The sequence below is a fragment of the Manis pentadactyla genome, chromosome 8 (assembly GCF_030020395.1).
Source record: "Manis pentadactyla isolate mManPen7 chromosome 8, mManPen7.hap1, whole genome shotgun sequence".
Lineage (NCBI taxonomy): Eukaryota > Metazoa > Chordata > Mammalia > Pholidota > Manidae > Manis > Manis pentadactyla.
This window is the reverse complement of record NC_080026.1, coordinates 58,454,142-58,468,079: the sequence shown is the minus strand read 5'-3', so window position 1 is coordinate 58,468,079 and position 13,938 is coordinate 58,454,142. Positions and strand designations below refer to the sequence as shown.

The 13,938-nt window shown below is 45.5% G+C and overlaps 1 protein-coding gene and 1 pseudogene across 4 annotated transcripts in view; both read left to right on the top strand.

The window, feature by feature from the left end:
- Positions 1-13,938, top strand: part of ARHGAP22 (Rho GTPase activating protein 22) — a 196,841-nt gene that overhangs the window by 47,062 nt on the left and 135,841 nt on the right. The window lies entirely within an intron of this gene.
- LOC118927915 (tumor protein 63-like) lies at positions 2,532-4,579 on the top strand (annotated as a pseudogene).

Genomic DNA, 13,938 nt, shown 5'->3' with positions numbered 1-13,938 from the left:
AAGGTAAGCCAGGAAATGTGAGCAAGAAGAATGCAAAATTAGCAATATCAAAATAAAATAAAATAGAACTGGAGGTGATAAGAACAAAAGGGAACACAGATAAATATCTCATAATAATATAAATAACAATCTACAGAGAAAACAGAACACCTGTGAATTTGTATACCCTTAATGGCACAGCTTTGAAGGATATGTAAATGAAGAAAAGGAATAACGTTTTCTCTGCTCTCCATTTATTCAAAAAAATTTTTTTCCAAAAAATGAAATCATAGAGACACACTCACTGGCAATAAGGCAAAAGAAAAAAAAGAATTAATTGAAAAAAGGTAAGAACAAAATGATAGTGAGTATAAGAAAGAGAGCAAGAAATCTATACACATGGAAATAAAACACACTCTACATAAAACCTCCTGAATTAATCAAAAATTAAGTTCAAACTTCCAGTTCAAATGACAGATTTAAAAACCCCAAAACTCCAGTAGGAAGGATTAAAGGATGATTGTGAAGGTGTAAATACTCGTAGGGGGAAAGGACAGGAGGGCGACATACAGATGCTAGCAAGCAGATGGGCAAGAGGAGGCCGACCCGAGAGAGCTCCTTCCAAGCCAGGACTCGGGAGAGCACAAAGTCCACCTGGTTTGCAAAACTGCACCCCTTCACCACCCACCCAAGACTCAGGAATTGGCAGGACCTGCTATTTCTGGAAATGAGGGCAAAAAAGGAGCTAAATTCAGGAGAACAGATTGAAAAGCAATTCAATCCCAGAACTCCTGAATACTGAATGCAAAGCTGTGGCTGCCCTCTGTCACTCAGGCTGACATGGAGTTTACTCTCCAGGAAGGGTAATAAGAGAGACACTTCAGACTGAGGCTCCTGGCCCCACTTTTGGTGGGAGAACCATACTGAGGGCAGGAGAGCTGATGGAAGTTGCTGTGCAGACCAGCTACTTAGCCATCCCCGCCTCCATCCCACATGTGGCTCCCAGGCCCCAGCAATCAGCAACAGCCCTCAGGAAGGAAATGAAGAACTTTAACTGGAGAATCTGACAGACCAAAAAGAAGAACACAAAATACACTAAGAGTTCCCAGTGAAACAGCCCAGACAGAGACAGATCTCTGTTTGCCTGCCATGTGAGGGGTTCCTGCCTCCCCTTTTCTACTTCCAGTCAGCTGAGTGCACAACCATGACTTATGTAGGAGTAAAGAGCTTTAGGTCACTAGAAACTTAAGGAAACAATTTCATATGAAGGACAGACACAAACACAGGAAAGAAAAAAAAAGCAAGTTGGAAGAAACAAAACCAATGCAGGGGGAAGAAATTCTCTATACAAAACTATCTTGAACATCCTCAGAGAGAGAGGCTATAAAAATGAAGTCAGAGAAGAAATCAGCTCCTAGAACTTAGAAATATAAGGGGAAAAGAAACACAAAGGACGGATTGGACAAGAAACTTGATGCAAACTTCCAGACCGAAGGGAAGAACACAGAGAGAAAAAGAGGAGAGACAGATAATGTCTGAAAAGAAGGGCTTCTAGAAAATGAAATGTTCTAGAAGGAGAGAAAGAAGAAAGGAATCCTTAGAGAAATGCTTCAATTAAATTCAATTCCCCAAGTACCGACTGACTTAACCAGAATTGCCTCAGAGGTTCAGGAAGTCACGTGAGAGTGTGTTGGGGGGAAGGGTAAATAAAACAAGACCTCAACCTTCCATGCAGTCAATTCCACAGACAATGGCTAAAATTTAATTCAAGATGTATAATATATGCACATTATTTAGAAACAAACATAAGAAAAGAAAGGGGAAAAACCTCATCTAAAAAAGCTGAAAGTGGTGACTGAGATTCAGGTAATGACAGAAAAAGAAGAAATTGCTGCCTTATGACAAGCCTTGGGAGAACTATTTGATTCATTTAACTAGGTTTGGATCTAGCTTTAACTAACAAAATAAGTGAAATAATTTATTTGGGGAATTTTCAGAATGTGACTACTACAAATCAGAGCTGTGGGGAGGGCGTGGAGAGTGAGGTGATTTAACTGTAGTATTTCAATTGCTCACAGTGAGACCATATTCATTCGAGTTCATATTTTAAAATATTTTTAATTTAGACAAACTCCCCCCCCCCAAAAAAAAGGAATGGACAGGGACACAGCCCCAGAGAGCTGTTCTTCAGGGAACCAGAAAGGGGTTTAGCCTAGGGGACAAAAGCTCCATCTTCTAGCCAGAGCCACCAAGCCCAGCCGGCCTCCGCAAGGGCCCTGGCATAGTGGAGGTGCTCAGAAAATGTGTTTACAATGAACTTGGGAGAGTAACGTGATGTGAGGTAAGACTCAGCAGATTTTTGAAGATGGAAGGAAATCATGAACCAAGGAAAGCTGGAAGCCTCTAGACGGTAGAAAAGGCAAGGAGAAACGTATTTTCCCCTACAGCCTCCAGCAGGAACGCACCCCTGCCACCACCCTGATGTCGGCCCAGTGAGTCATGCTTGGGGCTACTGACCTCCAGAACTGTTCGTAGAAACAGTTAAGTCATTTCTCTTGGAAAGAACGTTATTAGCGATCCACTATGTTCCAGAGCACACAGACAAGTGAATTCCTCAGTCCAGAAGTTTTCCAGCATATCTGGGATTTTCTGGAACAGCCCCTATGTTCAGTTTAGCCCACTGACTTGAACTTTGTGGATGAACCATCAGAAAGTGGTGCAAGAAACAAGACTGAGATTAGCATTGACTGTATCCGCATGCAAGACTTGGAGCTGGGTGACCCCATGTGGCCACAGTACACGAACCTGGGGCTCCTGAACAGCATGGACCAGCAGATTCAAAACAGCTCCTCGGGTCGGCTTCAGCTCAAGTGGTTACTTTGCGTCAAGTCATGTTTGACTTCCAATCCCTGTTCTGGGTTTCGAGACCCGCAGGCACTCCCTGACCCTTTAGAGAAAAAAAAAATACAGCTTCTTGTTCACAAGCCCCTACAACACACACTGTGCACAGAACAGCATCATGGCACCCTGGACCTACACGCAGCCCAGCTCCACCTTTGATGCCCTCTCTCCATTCCCACCATCCCCTCCAACACCTACTACCCCAGGCCGTACAGTTTCGATGTGTCCTTCCAGCAGTCCAGCACTGCCAAGTCGGCCACCTGGATGTATTCCACTGAACTGAAGAAACTACTGCCAAATTACAAGGACATGCCCCCTCCAGATCGAGGTGATGACTCCTCCTCAGGAAGCTGTCATTCATGCCAGGCCTGTCTACAAGGAGGCTGAGCATGTCACCAAGGTGGTAAAATGGTGTCCCAACCACAAGCTGATCCATGAATTCAGTGAGGGACAGATTGCCCCTCCTAGTCATTTGATTCGAGTAGAAGGGAACAGCCATGCCCAGCACAGGAAGACAGAGTGTGCTGATACCTTATGAGCCACCCCAGGTCAGCACTGAATTCTCAGCAGTCTTATAAAAGTTCATAGTAACAGCAGTTGTGTTGGAGGGATGAATTGCCATCCAATTTTAATAACTGTTACTCTGGAAATGAGAGATGGGCAAGTCCTGGGCCAACGCTGCTTTGAGGCCCAGTTCTGTGCTTGCCCAGAGAGAGACAGGAAGGCAGGTGAAGACAGCATCCGAGAGCAGCAAGTCATGAACAGCACAAAGAACGGTGATGGTATGAAGCGCCCTTTTCATCAGAATGCACATGGCATCCAGATGACATCCATCAAGAAACGAAGGTCCCCAGATGATGAACTGTTATACTTACCAGTGAGGGGCCGAGAGACATACAAGATGCTGCTGAAGACCAGAGAGTCCCTGGAGCTCATGCAGTACCTGCCCCAGTACATGATCGAGACCTACAGGCAGCAGCAGCAGCACCTCCTTCAGAAACAGACCTTGATGCAGTCTCAGTCTTTGTACGGTAACAGCTCCCCACCTCTGAACAAAATGAACAGCATGAACAAGCTGCCTTATGTGAGCCAGCTTATCAACCTTCAGCAGCTCAACGCCCTCACTCCCACCACCATTCCTGATGGCATGGGAGCCAACAGCATCCCTACTTACCAATCATCAATTCCAATGAGCCACAGCAGAAAAGACTAACATTTAGGAAAAAAGGAAGACTGGTGGAATTGTCCAAACTGTCCTGTCTGATATGGTAGTCACTAGCTGCATGTGACTACTGAGCACTTGATATGTAGCTACTGAAAATTGATATGTGCTGTAAGTGCAAGAAACACATTAGATTGCAGACACTTAGAATTTAAAGGAGCTCATTGATTATTTGTATTACATGTTAGTATAGATTAAATAAAATCTATTATTAAAATTAAAAAAAAATTTTAAATAAAAATAAAATGAACTTGGGTGGGGAGACTGTGTGTCTGGCAGCTGACACCCAAGGAGGAGCCCAGAGTCTCTGATGTACAAGTGTGAAGTTCATCAAATTGGCTGGAATACAAACTGTGGCCATGGCACCAGAAACTGGATATGAAGGGGCTTTTGCGCTTCACCTAGTGGCTCCTTATGCTGCTGGCAGTGCTGAGGGCTCGTGAAGGTTTAGAACAAGGCTCAGACCTGGCCGTTAGAGTTGCAAGAGGGAAGTCATCCTGCAGCAGCACAGGTGGGGGCTGGGCGGGAGCCAGACTGGAGGCAGAGGGACCACTCAGATGGGGCTGTTCTGTTAACACCTGATGTTAACAGAAGGGGTGGGAGCTGGGAGGAAGTGGGGGAGAAAACATAGGAAGGGGGTGATGCCTACAACCTGTTGGGGCAGAGTCTCCAGTCCATGCCCCATGTGGCTGATGCAACTGTTAGTTCCAGCAGAGGCAATTCTTAAAAATCACATTGAGAGCAGGCTGGGTTTTCTTTTGTTTTCTTCTAGGAGAATAAATGACAGGAAGCTGGGCAGTGGAAAAGAAGATTGATTTAAAGTTTGATTTAATTTAGAGTAAAAGCTTGAAATTGGGAGGAGGAAAAACAAGATGGATGGGAAAGCAGACACACTTCTAGGAGTGAACATTAATACTGGACAATAAGAAATCAGAAATCTTTAAGGAAGAGGAAACTTCAGGGGAGGAAAGACAGACCATCTGACCCTAAAGCTTGTAGGTCACAGGGAATGTTCCAGCATGCAGCCATCATGTCTTTCCTCCAGCCGTTGTTTATCAACATGTACATAAAAACGGTGCCGTACAGCAGTCCTGACTGCCCTTTATGCTGTGGCGCCAGGCTCGGAATCATGGCATATAACCACCTCACACGATGGGTGCCATGGATACAAGCACTGCTCTTGCTCCCATCACGGATGACAGTTATACCCGACATTCCAAGCGCTGGGCTTTGTCTGAGGCATGTTGAATGTATTGTTCACTTTATTTAATCTTCATAATCATTTTACCAAGGAAGGTGGGTTTTACTCTCCCTATATTACCATTGAGGGAATCACATACCCAGTGAGGTTAAATCATTTCCTGAGTTGCCCTGGCATTAAGGAACAGAAGTGTGTGATGTGAACCCAGTACTCTCTCTCTCTGAAATCTGTGGTCTTAGTCACTACATGTACTTCACTGCGATTACAAAGACATTTTTATACTTGATACCGATCACAATATTCAGGCATGAAAGCATAGTCAAGATGACGTTATAAGGCAGGGTTATGGAAAAAGCCAATGCATATGCCCAGTGTCTACATGTCAAAAAATTATCTATACTAATTCTTTTCCGTAATTCCCATCTTAAATATGAATTCTGAGGAGAGAATTTTTGCTGAGATGTCAAATGCAGTCAGTAGGAACAGCAGTTGTACTAACTGCATTTTTACACCCTAAAACACTAAGAAGGAATCCGGCAAAACAGTTTTATGCTCACCAGCATGGGGCGCTTTTGATTAAATTTCAAGGGTTCAGTCAATTAACCTTTCTTTTATCCAGGTATAATTTTTACAGTTATGTTTTATTCAGCTAGGAAAATCTACCTTTGTCAAAAAAGGAACAGATTATTTTGGTGTCCAAAATTCACCTGACAAATGTCATTGTTTACATTTTTGCTTTTGGCATTAATAAAATAATAATTTAATAAAATAATAATTTCTAAAAAAAAAAAAAACAAAACGGTGCCGTAGTGAGCTGGCTCCTGTGGTCCCCTGAAGAAGACCTAATGTCTCCATTTTTAGGATGAGGGTATGGGGGCACTGGCACCAGGCGTAGATTAATGGGCACGTGGTCATAGCTCCTGAAGTCTGACAGAAGTGCAATGAGACCACTAGGAAGCAGCTCTTTGCTGTGTTTCATGTCTGCCCACAGAACCTCACAACTTTGGCTAAAAGTCTACCCACTAAGGTCACTGTGAGGATCAAAGGAAATGGTTTATGTTTCCTTAGCACTGTCTGGGGGCAGAATTAAGATGCTGCCAGGCTGGTCAGAGTCCATCTCATGCTCAGTGAGTCACAGAGCAGCCCAAAGGTCAGATGCTCTTTCACATCTAGACCTTGTAAATTTAACTCATCTGGAGTTGGTTTAGCAAACACTAACTGAGCATCCTTCATAAGTTGCAAACTGTTACACAAAGCAGCCCAGAGCTCATTATATTTGTTATTATTGTTGTTATTGCTGCTGTTATTATTGCTAATGTCATTTTATAACTTCTGTAGTTTAATGTCTGTTTTCTACTCTTGACTGTAAATTTCACTAGGCAGGGCTCACTCTAATTTATCAATTCTCTCTTCCCACCAACTATCATAGTGCCTGACACTTAATTGATTATTTGATGTAAAATGAGTAATTAAATGACTGAATGAAGAAATACATTGAATGAATGAGTGAGCATTCTAGCCTTGTGCTAGATCCTCAGTGGGAAAAATATTTCATTGTTTTTGTAAAATGCCTGATGGCTGGCAAGGACCTTGTTGGACTGCCTTCCCCTATTAGAATAGAAGCTCACCAAGGTCAGGATTTTGTCTGTTTGCCTTTGTGTCCTCAGTGTCCAGAACAGCACCTGACACAGAGTAGAAGCTTAATAAATACTTGTTAAATAAATATAAAGCATTTCCTTTGATCCTCACAGTGACCTTACAAGAGCAGATAGAATTTCACTGAACAGATGAAGAAAGCATTGCACAGAAAGGTGGGATGGAAACTTGCATATGATAAAGAAAGAAAATAATGCTTGGAATCAGAGAACCTGGGCTCAGATCCCATTTATATAGTCTGTGAGCTATAGACTTGGGCAGATCATTGAAGTCCTTCTTGCTCCCACTTTTGGCGTGGTTTTCTGGGGCTCTGGCTGCACTAAGGGTTGGATGAATGGAATTGGTGGTACTGGTGTTAATGCCACCTAAACTCTCAGAGGTGAGATTCATATAACCCATAGAATGGGATCTAGGATAGGAGACCGCTAAGAAGTATGAAAAAGCTTCTAAAATGAAATGTGAAAAGCCAAGTGACAGATCCAGAAAGCAGGGGTCACCAGAACCTGCCAGGCTCCCTGAGCACCCCTGCCCAGGGCATATGATGCCTTGCTCAATTAGGAGTCCAGGCCAGTGGGGTTAGGACTGCCATGGAGTCCTAATATCTGGACCCCAGCATGTAGCTTTAGAGAAGAATGACAGATTTCTGGATTTGGGCTTCACTGCTTACTAACTGGCAACCAGAGAAGGTATTTCCCCCTCTCAGCCTCCTCTTTGTAAGATGAGGATAACCACATCTACTTTACAGGGCTGCCATGAAAGTAAGTTTAAACACACAGGAAACACCCTAGTGGTGGCCTTCTCCCCTGGGTGGAACTGAACCCAGTGACGGTTTAGCAAATCATCCAGCTCAGTCAAGCAAGAGGAGTCCAGGGACATGCAGCATGGCCCTGATCTTGGCTTTGCCTTACTTCAAGGTTTGAATCTAAATAAAGGCTAACACTTATATGCATTATGAACCATGCATGGTTCTAAGTGCTTTGCATGTGTTAACTTGCTTTGATTATCACAGCCATTGATCAAGATATATAATAGATTGGCTCCAAAGATAGATACCATTCATTCCTTCCTTCCCTGAGTGCATATCCCCTCCCAACATGAGTTAGAATCCATTCCCCCTTGTCCACACCTGAGCTGCCCTTGTGACTGCCAATAGAATGAGACAGAAGTGATGTTGTGCAACTTCCAGGTTCAGCCCTTGAGATGCCAGGTGGTTTCTGCTTTTGTTCTGGGAAGCCACCTCCATGCTGTAAAGATGCTTAGTGAACCACAAAGCAATGAGGAAATATGTGAAGTAGAGAGCCCGTGTGGCCCAGATAGACCTTCTAGCCCATTCCAACCAGCCACCATGCCCCCCATCTGTGAAGAACATTGATTCAGTGCTGTGGTCTACTGAGCAGGGTTGAGCCTGGTGCTGGGCAAGCCAAGGTCAGACCATCACTTAATTAAGCAACTTCTGGAAGAGTTAACCACTGGGTGGGAATTTGGCCAGAGATGTGCTATTTCTAAATGTCCTTTCAACTCCCAAAACTGGAGACCTTATATGGCAAGGAGGAATGGAGGGGCAGTAACTAGAGGCAGCTAAACCATAGTGGTTTTCAGAAGTTCCATGCTAGATGAGTAAAAACCAGAGGCTAAAGAAGCAGGGAGCTGTGGGGTTCTGGCTATAGCAGGGCAGCTTCCTCAAATTCCTGCTGTTGGGTTGTGTCAGTGCCCATCTAGGGCAGCTGGTGAAGGTCTTTGTGCAGACACAGTTGGTGGCAAGAGAGCTGATGGATACAGACCTTGATGCCATGAGGTCTTTGCAGCTGGTGTCCCCAGCTGGCCACATCTGGCTTTGTGAGCTTGCTTCTGACTTCCTGAGAACACCTGAGGAGTCTGCCTTCACTTGCTCCTGCAATTCTCTGTCCACAGAGGAGCAAGTAGCTAACTGCCTCCCTAGCTGCTACCATAGATCTTGTCACAGCAAATTCCAGTCCATCAGCCTGCACTCAGAAGGCACACACCTGAGCGTGAGGGGCAGGCACTGAAGCCCTACACAAGCCCCATTTGCAGGCTCAGGGTAAACTCAAGTGCTATCAAGCATCCTCCACAGTGTGGCAGAAATCGCCCTGAGCTAACTGGGAGCTGGTATTAACACGACCATTAGTGCTGCAGGAGAAAAATTAAACAATAAGTGTTTTCTTGTTTAAAATGTTCTTGGGGATAACTTCCAATGCTTCTTTTGTGAAGAATTGCTCATTGGAGTATTATTTAAAACAAACAAACAAAAAAAAGGAGTCACCATTTATTTAGGTTCAGATACCAGAATGTGTGGCTTTTTAAAGGAATGCTTTATGTCTTTGCAGCTCTTTGAGAAATATAACTCTCCTATCCACATCAAAATGAAAAATCCAGTTAAACATTTATTTTAAATCAAATAAAAATTTATTTCAAGCTTGGCAGTAGCCAACTCGTTTTTAAAGTATTCTCAAACAATATTTAGTAAAAATAATCAGTGCATCTGGCATGTCGGGGGAAAAATGTAAGATTGAAGTAATCAACAAAAACATGTGTTTTAAAGTCTGTCTTGCACCCTAGAGCTGGGGTTCTGAAAATGGGCCCCTGGTATAGCAATATCAGCAAAACCTCAGGAGTACCTACAACTGATCATTATATGACAATTTTGCTACTGTTGTAGGGGAAGAAAACTAAATCACTAAGAGGCTTGATGACATGCTCAAGAGCATATAAATCACAAGTGACAAGTGTCTTGGCTGCCCCCAAATTCTTCTACAACCAGAGTGTCACTGCCTACAAAATGCATTTCACCTTCTAAAAATGACTTCAGTGTTTCCTTGAGTGTTGCTGGCTGTTCATGTAAATGTAATAAGCTTCTCTTGGGGCCTGCTAATTTAAGTCAGCTCAGATATTAGCTTACACTACTTAAATATCTTCCACTTCTAATAGATCAATCCTTTGGCTTTTGATTGAACCCAGTTAATTTACAGTAATAGCTGGAAGGCTGATTGGTAAATTACTAGTTTTGTCAATTACTAGGCAGAAAAATGAATTGAATGACATTGAGGCAGCATGGAACACATATTTCCTTCCTTGTTTAGACCAGCATAACTTACTTTTAATTGTATTTGGGATATTCTAGCTCCTTAATACATTGTAGACTACATTCTGTAAGCAGAATGGAGGTGATTTGGAGGAACTGCTATGGGACTGCTGCCTTGCCTGGTCTGCTGAAGACGAAGGGGGCATTTTCTGAATGAACTTCAGCCTTTGCAGAGGATGAGGATGGAGTGCACCTTCCCCGCCCCAAGAGCAGCACATGTCCCTTGGTGGCAGTCAGCTCAGCAGGTCAGCCTGACAAGGTCAATGGAAAAGAATTTACACCATGCTCCCCAGACTAACTGTTCTCAAGGAAACGTAATGGCCCATGTCTCAGAGGCATGGTATACCCTAGAAATGGCACTAGTTGCAGAACCTTGAGGTCAGTAAAATAGGACCAAACTACTTCCCACCAAACAAGGGCCCCTCCCCTCCCATCCAGGGTAAGCCCCTGGACTCAGATCAGCATGTCCCACCAATGTGCATTCCCAGCAGAGACGAACTTCCGAGGGAGTGTGCCCCACAGCCTGGGCCTCCCTGAGCAAGCAGGGTCAGCCTCCAGGACAGCCTGCTCCTTATGTGGGGAGCAGGCTGGACACTGTGCAGCCCCAGAGCATGGCAGGGACAGCCACATGGAAAAGCAGGCCTGTGGTGGCAGACCCCTGGCTGTAGAGGGGCCCTGTGTGCCCCCAGGCTCCTCACAGTATGGGGTGGAGCCAGGCAGCGCTGCCTATCCAGGGCTCCCAGTTCTGAAGGCACCGCAGACGGTTTGCCAAACCTGCCAGGGGGTCTGAAGAGCCAAGGACAAGGGGAGCATGAGGGTGGGGTAGAAAGTGATGCCAACATCTACTTGAGCCCTGGATCAGCAGACATTCTGGGAAGAACCTGGTGGCCAGTGAGGACCACGCCCCTCTAGGAAGCTCGGAGCATGTGCCTTCTGATGGCTGGTCGGCTTCTAAATACCTGGAATGCCTACCATTCGGTTCAGTGAGCCAAGGGAGGGAGGGGGAAGGGGGGGCATTTTCACACTCCCAGGACCTCCCACTGCCTAGAGGACCTCCCTCACAGGCTGAACATCTGGCCAGGGACTGCTATGGCAGCCATGACCCCTCTCACATGATGACCAGTGTCCTTGTTGGGGCCCTTCCAGCGCTCCAGTCCAAAGTCAGACACAAAGGGGCAAGGCTACTGCAGCTCCAGACCCAGACCTTCCACCGTGCCCTGCTCAGTGCTGGCCGTGAAAGTCAGCAGCTCCCCAGTGTCTCCCAGTGCCACATCACAAGTAGACTGGCCTGACCTTTCAAGGCCTTTCCCTCCCAATATCCATTCAGAGGAGAAAGAGAATAATCACTATTAGTTAAATGGCTTTGCCTGCATAGAAATGGTGTTTAAATATACTATGGTTTTAAAACTTTTTGGGGGTATATGGCCAGGTGAGCAGTTTGGGACAAAATTATCTAAAATGTATTTTCTCAAAATAACATCTTATTACTTAAAATAAGAAATGCCAAATGTTCCTAAAATCTCAGCACCTAAACACAGTAAAAGTTTGCCTCTTGCTGCAGCAAGTCTTCTGTGGACCAGGTGGCAGCATCCTCTGTCTCTTGAGGCCTCCGAGGTTGACCCAGCAGCAGAAGGAGGAGAGAAAGCTGCAGGTCACAGGAGGTCACAGGCAGATTTGAAAGGACCCGCCCTGGAAGTGTATGATGTCACTCCTGCCCAGTCCCTCTGGCCAGAGCCCTGTCATCACTAGAAGGTTCAGGAACCCCCTGTGGAAGCATTCTGGTTGACTGGCCATCAGCATTGGTTGTCCTATGTCCCTAGGACATTGCTCAGCACCCCAGCACAAGGCCTGCCACCGTGACACAGTGAGGCCCTAAATCTAGTGAGCGCTGGCTTCACACACTCTCAACATGATGTTAGCACATCTCATTGTCATGAACATGGTCACAGGCACTGGAATATCCACATTAATGACGTGGGTCTGGGGATGAGAGAGGCTGAGCCCAAGGCCAGGACATTAATACCTCCTGCCTGGGACAGCAGGCTCTGTCACAGTGCTAGGGCCCAGCACAGCAGGGACCCACGGCCTTCTGCAAGGCCCAGGAATGCAGTGAGATGGGGTCGCCTGGAGGAATGGCCCCAGAGATGACTCTGGGAGAGTCAGGGGTGCACAGTCTGGGGTAGGGTCTAGATCAGGATCCTAGAATGGCACAGAATGTACTGCTGGAAAGCCAGGATGTGGGCGATGGACCCACCCCCTCTGAAAGGGCACTCTTTCAGGGCTTGGGATTGGCTGTTTACTCTGAGGCTGGAGGCTTCCTGAGGGCTCCACCCACACCCCAGGCTGAGAATTACAAGCTGGCTGCAGGCCTCAGGGCCCAGGCTCACCCTTGCATCCCAGCTGGACTTTTGTGGGTTCAGGCTTTGGGCTGGTTGGCCCTGCAGATGGATTCAGGGACTGTGGTGGCTTGGGAGGTGCAGGGAAGTGCAGGGAGCTGGTACTCAGGCCCTACAGCCCCTGCTTTCTGCACAGCACAGTGCTGTCCCCCTCAGGGCATACCTTGTGCACTGGCAGGGTCTCTAGGGAAGCCAGGCATAGCCCTTGACACAGGGGTGAGGCAGGGCAGGGAGACACATGGAGCACACCAAGTGCACTGGGAGTGCTTGACAGGCAGCCTTACTCTGGAATCTGTTGGGAGAAGCTTCAGGACAAAGTCCTGAGCAAAGAAAGAGGCCAGACAAGTGACTCATCTCAACTCCTTAGGGAGGGAAAGCACCTCATCCATGAAGCAATTTGTCTCCAACTTTTAGGTTGTCTTTTTTAATATCTGCATTTGGGGTAGTAATGGACCATGGTTACAGGCTTGCATGATAAGAAAGGGGAGGATGTTTCCCTACTTGGCACTGAACTTCTTTCTGATCTGTGTTGGGGTGGTTCAGTTCCTGGTTGAGTGTCAGAGGCTAAAGCTTTTTAAGATTGATCTGAGGCCATAATCAGAATTACAGGAGATAAGAAACCCTGAGTGATTGCTTTTTAAAATGTTTCTGCAATTTTCTAAGATGCTGCCAGTGGAAAATCTCATCATGACCATTGCTAAGGAGCTCGTTTCAGAAGCTGGTTCTTCAAACAGTCTTTCTCTAGACAAGGTGAAAAATGAGGACTTCTCAGAGAGCCAGCCTTTGATCAAGTTGGAGAGAGAGCTGACATCGAGTATGAATATCTCATAACTATCACAGAAACTCCAAAACTCAGACCAGTGGGAGAAGTGCAGACACATCCCAGGCCCTGCAGGAGATCCCCACAGGACTCTAATCACAAGGAGGAACCCTGCCCTTCACTATCCTGGGATTCTTAAATCCACATCAGACCTTAATTTGTGACACAAACAATGTTATTACAGGTGAGGGGGTTTGTTTCCAGAAACAAACCAAATAAACTGGTATAGTGCCTGAAGGAGGTTTTCAAATAAAAATTACGACAAGCCTTTAGTGCTTGTCATATTCATTCAGCCTTTAGTGCTTACAAAGCACTAGCTCAGGCAGCCCAGTGAGGAGCAAAGGACAGAGGTCAATATCCTTCTTTTTTCAAGTAAGAAAACCAAGCCTCAGCCCTGGACATGCTTGAGTCCCACCTAAGTGTCACAGTAATTACAAACCCCTATAATTGTGTTTAAATGTTTGTATATATTCCAACTCTTGTAAAGTAGTCATAAGTGGACTCTGTTCCTTGGCTATGTAATAATTCACAAATCATAACAACAGCACTTAACTCTCACCAGTGCTGATGAGGCATTAGCTAATGAAATACTCAAAACAGAGAGGATTAAAGATGGCAGCGTGAGAGGTGAGACAGAGGCTTCCTCCTAAAACCGCATATAAT